This window comes from Aedes albopictus, unplaced genomic scaffold (genome assembly GCF_035046485.1).
Source record: "Aedes albopictus strain Foshan unplaced genomic scaffold, AalbF5 HiC_scaffold_516, whole genome shotgun sequence".
In the NCBI taxonomy this organism is placed as follows: domain Eukaryota; kingdom Metazoa; phylum Arthropoda; class Insecta; order Diptera; family Culicidae; genus Aedes; species Aedes albopictus.
This window is the reverse complement of record NW_026917328.1, coordinates 16896-23027: the sequence shown is the minus strand read 5'-3', so window position 1 is coordinate 23027 and position 6132 is coordinate 16896. Positions and strand designations below refer to the sequence as shown.

Sequence of the window (6132 nt, the reverse complement as noted above, 5' to 3'; positions counted from 1 at the left end):
AGTGAAAATTTTGCCTGTCCCGATCATTTTGTCTATCCCCTGTACATATCATTGAACGATAGATAATTGGGTTTTTAAATTAAGAATAATATATTGATTTTTTGGTTTTATTCGAAAGAGCACCTTTTTTTAAGCCAGTATGATTTTTTTTCAGATTTTTCAAACTTTATTTTGATACCTAAATTCAATTACAAAAAGATTTTTTGAAATCACCTTTTGACAGCTGGGCAACTGCTTGACAGCTCCGCTCAGTACGAAATGCAACGAGGGGTGATTCGACAAATCGCTCCCATACAAACTTTAAATCGATTTTTAAATAGGTTCCCGGGCACCAAAGTTCATGAAAATTTGGATTTCGGCTCAGTTTGGCATGTAGATTGTGAATATGGAATTATCTCAACACCACTAAAGAAGCCAATTATAATTTTCTTATCAAAAGCCGGCATATTCATAGCAGTTTTTGAAATCTTCACAATTTTCCCAAATTAACTTTTCAACAACCTAAACTTGCCTAACCTTACTCCGCCTGTCTTGTTTCGCCTGTACTAACCTATCTCTTTTACAGAAAATCCTACCGATGGCAAACTGAATGGTCACGTCCGAGAGGAACGCCGGGCAACGCTCGCTAGCTCAGGTATTGATATAAAAACCCCTCTGCTTTCTAAGGTAGCCGTGTCCTCGCTGGTGCTTGAATCATACATTTCCGGCTATCCCGAAACCCATCGCCAACGAAAATACAGCTATAGCTATCTGTAGATTTCTCGCTTCTTATCGGTACATGTACTAACATCGTGCTATTTTTTTTTCTGCGTTCTAATCATCCCCCGTTCACTTGTACATATTAGCTTAGGCTTATGGTTTATTCCTGAGCACCCATTAGGATCACTCGAAATTCATACGATCTATTAGGCTTTTTTAATCAGCACGCTGCTCAAATGTGATTCATTAGTTGCTAAAGTAAAAGTGTTCAATTGTATGAATGATGTCAGAATATTTCTTCTATCGTCTCTTCAAAATTTTAGCACAATTAAAGTCTGTCGAAAGAACGACAATACAATTTGACTACAGACGTATCGGCATCACTGACTTATTTCGTAGAGTAAAAACTTCTTACAATTAGTTAATTAGTGTTGCAATTTTTGTTAACTTATTTACACGGAAATATTTCTCACCAAATATTCCACTGCCATTTATTTGAACTGTGTGTAGTACTAGGAAGCACATTAACCCTTTGGGTAATGCGGGAAAATCTCAAACCAATTATTGTGATATAATTTTATAAATTGGGCTCACGTGTCTATCTGGTCACGCTTAGTGATACGTAGAATATTTTTCATTTGCGCTACCATTTCGAGTCTATTATCAATATGCTCTGCTCATTCTGCGGTCATTTGACGTCTTGACCTTACTCAAAAATCAAGCAATACACGTAATACGGGTTGGCAATTAAGTAGCAGTTGATATTGGGGAATTTCGGGAGTTGAACCCTATGTTTAAATACATCGTTGTTAGTGTTAGTTGTAGCTTAATACCAGTGTTTTTCGATTTATTTGCGAGTTTTTAGGAATTTGTTAAAACCATGTCAGCGATTTTTTTATATGAGGTGAGTGTAAATAACTCTAACAAAGCCTTGGCAGAAAAACTCATTTGAAAAAAACATCTATATTCAAACTGCCAAAAATTTACGAGATGATTCTCAAAGGATCGATCTTGCGGATGCCGCTATGTTTCAAAGTATGTATGTGCAAATTTACGACAACTCTTGAACTCTAATGATAATGTTTCTATTAAAGTGTTGTTGGCACATTCCAATAAAATGATTAATCTTATAGTATTCACTATCAATTCGCTCACTATAGCAGAGCAGTTAGACCAGACACTACTGCGGCATTTATTGCATTGTTTTGTAGAAACACATGTGACCTGAATGCTGACCCGATAAAGAGATCTGCGTTTGAGCTTTACATAACAATTACTCTATCATGTCCTAACACCATTGGCAGACACCAGAGTCACGCTCTAGTGCAAATTTGTTACAGGCGCATCAATCTGATTGACGTTATTGGCACTTAGCTGGTCGATTAGGCTGCATTAGTATGTACTGAGGGTTCTACTAAATACGCATTCATAGCTTTTGTACCGGTTCAAGTTTGAACTGTCATATCTCTGAATACTAAATAAAACTTTAAATACTTTTGATCACTTTCTAAAATCATAAGAAACACATTTTACCTAGAACCAGTCAACTAGCAGGGCGAGCCTTGTCAAGATTCTAGGATGACTCTTTTCATCTTGGACATTCTAGTATTCTTGATAGTTTAACCCTTTGAAGCCGGATGTTTTCCAAGCGTTATTATTATTATAGTTTTTTCTACGTTTTTCTGTAGTTTTGGTGCTCAACAGCATTAAAAGGGCCCATATAGCCGAGGCGGTAAACGCACGGGTATTCAGCATGACCATGCTGAGGGTGACGGGTTCGATTCCCGGTCGGTCCAAGATCTTTTCGTAAAGGAAATTTCCTTGACTTCCTTGGGCATAGAGTATCTTCGTGCCTGCCACACGATATACACATGCAAAATGGTCATTGGCAGAGGAGGCTCTCAGTTAATAACTGTGGAAGTGCTTATAGAACACTAAGCTGAGAAGCAGGCCTTGTCCCAGTGAGGACGTTACGCCAAGAAGAAGAGGAAGCATTAAAAGGGTAGAATATGATGCAAAATATTTTTTCTGGATATCCTAGATCATCCAAACTATTTTTGAGTTAAGATCCTAAAGTGTACTGGTGTAACGGTAACTTCTTTCATTATACAAAGGTACAATTTGTAATCTATCATGTCCAGTAAGTCTTTTGAAAGTTCAATAGACAGTATCAGATCAGTCGAGATATTCTAGGTCATGCAAACTATTCTTGAGTTTAGATCCTAAAGTCCACGGGTGTAACGGTGACTTCTTTCATTATACAAAGCTACAATTTGTAATCTATCATGTCCAGTAAGTCTTCTGAAAGTTCAATAGACAATATCAGATTGGTTGGTATATCCAGACTGTTATTCAAACTGTTCTTGAGTTTAGATCCTCAAGCGCAGCGGCTGTAACGGTAATTTCTTACATTATACAAAGCTACAATTTGTAATCTATCATGTCTAGTGAGTCTTCTGAAAGTTCAATAGACAGTATCAGATCAATCGAGATATCCTAGTTCATCCAAACTATGTTTGAGTTTAGGTCCTAAAGTCCACGGGTTCAATGTTCAATGGACATCATCAGATCAGCTGTGGTCATCCAAACTATTTTGACGTTTAAAATCTAGTATCTACAGAAATTCAAGTTTCTTTTTTGTCTATATAGAATCATTGCACAATCTATTATACTTACTGGAGCTCATAGAATATAATAAGAGACAATCACAAAGCATCGGGATATTCATTATCGTACACCCTGGAGTCTACAACCGCAATAATATCTTTTTTGCTGTTTTGAGATACACAACATTACCAATCGTAATGATTGTATCTAATTATTACCTTCCTTCCGGATGCTAGGTTCATTGCCACACACCGTACTCCTGCACACCGCCTAAGATGGTCCTAAACACCCCACGCTCGAACGCTTTGAGTGCTTGCATGCCCTTCTCGAGTTCAGTTTTCATGCCCGTGTTTGAGAAGCTACTGTCATAGGCTTAGATTTTAAAGAACTGAGCTCCAGAACTCTCAAGCTCGAGAAAACCCAACAAACTCTAAGAATGCCTTCTGTCCTTCAACTATTCAGTGAACATGATTGATTATGTAGATCTCAGTAGATTATGTAATGCTATTATTTGAAGGACTTCATTATAGGACAGCTTGGACGACCCTGACTAGCAGATATGGCTATTGATACAAGTGTAGACCTGAAGTTCTGAACTTCAAGGTAGCTTGGCTGACCTGGAATATCCATATATTGTCTCTAAATGACATTTTAGATTTCAAGAGCTTCGCAGATTTAATACTATTATTTATGGCGAAAACACAAAGTTATTTTTGTAGATTTGATGGACTTTATTTTAAGACAGTTTGGACGACCCTGACCGTCCGAAAGGTTTATAATATATCTAGTAGTTTTCAGATTGATCTAGTAACTGCGGTTGCTTGTGCAACGTAATTCAATATAGCAGATATAGCTACTGTTACGAGTGTAGACCTGAAGTACTGAATTCCAAGGTAGTTTGGCTGACCTAGAATATCCATATATTGTCTTTAAATAACATTTAAGATTTCAAGCACTTCACGGATCCCAGTAGATTATACAATGTTATTATTTATGGCAAAAACACATAAAACTACTCTTGTAGATTTGAAGGGCTTCACTATAGGACAGTTATGACGACCCTGACAGTCCCAAAGGTTTACAGTAATACCTAGTATACTTCATGTTGCTCCAATAACCCCGGTTGATTATGCAACGATACTCAGTATAGCAGATATGGCTACTGATACAAGTGTAGACCTGAAGTTCTGAATTCCTAGTTTGGCGTACCTGGGATATCTCTATAGTGTCTCTAAATGACGTTTGATAACATACCAGACTACAGAACACTTTTTGATACTCATGAAGAAGGTTAAATGAATACATATGAACGTAACCCATACACAAATTTAGCTTTTAGAACAATTGGTATGTCAATTATTTTGTTTCTCCAAACTTCATGGCGTTCAGGATGTTCTAGGCTGTCAATAAAGTATCAAATACAAATATTTCCATGTTTCCTTAATAGCGGACTCAATTTGCAACAACTTTTCCGAAGACAGTATTCTGTTCTATTATATGTGAGAATTTATACAGTCGTTTCTATGTTGGGGTCATATATGACCCCTCCGACTCCAAAGGGTTTAACAAATTTCGAGGTACCGAATTTATTTCGCTGACATGTTAAATTTTGCTAGGGCTCTGATCTTAAAATTTCCCAGCATAACGATTATAAATGTTTAATTTCAATTGTCTATATGATCGACTCTGAATGTTCACATCGCCTCTAACAGCTGTATCTTAATTGTCCCCGCTTTGCCGCTTTAATGAGTAGTTTGCCAAAGAACCCACAACCCACAGTAACGAAAACCATTACTAACCGTTCTGTTGCCAATTTTTTCAGAATCACTTACCGCAGGAATAAATTGAAAGTGAATAGAAGACTCTTTTCTTGAACGGATCATACGCGAACAGAATTGATAGTATACACAGGATACAGGAACCACAAAACAATGACGTATGTATCAGCGTGAACTTTTATGTATAGTTTGAATTGTGCTGATGAAAATGTGTAGTGTTGAATTGAATTTGTAGAGTTAGTATTCAGAAGTAGCAAAAATAAAGTCTAATTTGTTATAGACTATAAATGAACCTTCGCTGCAAAGATAGCCTTTTCTTATGCATGTTTGTCCGTGGGGCAAACATCCATCAGGAGAACTAATAATACATATAATAAATACCATATCTAATAATATTGGATTAGCTAGAGTTGACTCAGTAATTGCATTTCAATTGTTGCCATTTGAAACGTTATACAGCGAATGTTTTTAGAAGGTTGTACAATATTTATGTTTTAGTAAATAGACCACTATTGATTGAATCTTGTATATATTATGTCGACAAAAGGTAAGCTAGAATTGGAAATTATAACATATGTTACAAATGATTCAACTTTTTTTTTTTAATTTGAAAGAAAGCCCTTAAGACTAGGCCCACCATTGTTTCTACTCGTGGTCATGTAGTTGATCTTGGATGAGTTGATACTCAAGTCTATCTTGGCTGTCTCATTCATCAGACGAACAATAGCCTTCTTCATTACCCTACTATGATCATTATACCAAACCTATAGGATAATTCGCCAGCTTCGTTAGCTTTTTGTAGTTGAGGAGGACCTGAGAGAGGGCTCTATTCGTTCAGGGCGATTTGGAGCGATTAGCCCAGGACGGAGACCAGTGCACACGAAACCCTCAAAAGCTGTTGAAACCAACTCCTGGACCTGATACTTACCCAGTGTCAATATCGCCACCATTTTGGACCCATCCACAACCCAAATGCCTTGATGGCGATGTACGTCCTCCACTCAGTGACCGTCTGACACAGCAACTGCTGAACTGCGTCACAGGGGTT

General features: G+C 37.2%; 1 long non-coding RNA gene across 1 annotated transcript; it reads left to right on the top strand.

The window, feature by feature from the left end:
- The first annotated feature begins 422 nt into the window (after positions 1–422).
- LOC134284682 (uncharacterized) lies at positions 423–5671 on the top strand. Its single transcript, XR_009995879.1, has 2 exons — positions 423–634; positions 5129–5671. It is a non-coding gene; the product is annotated as an uncharacterized LOC134284682 (long non-coding RNA).
- The last annotated feature ends 461 nt before the right edge of the window (positions 5672–6132 follow it).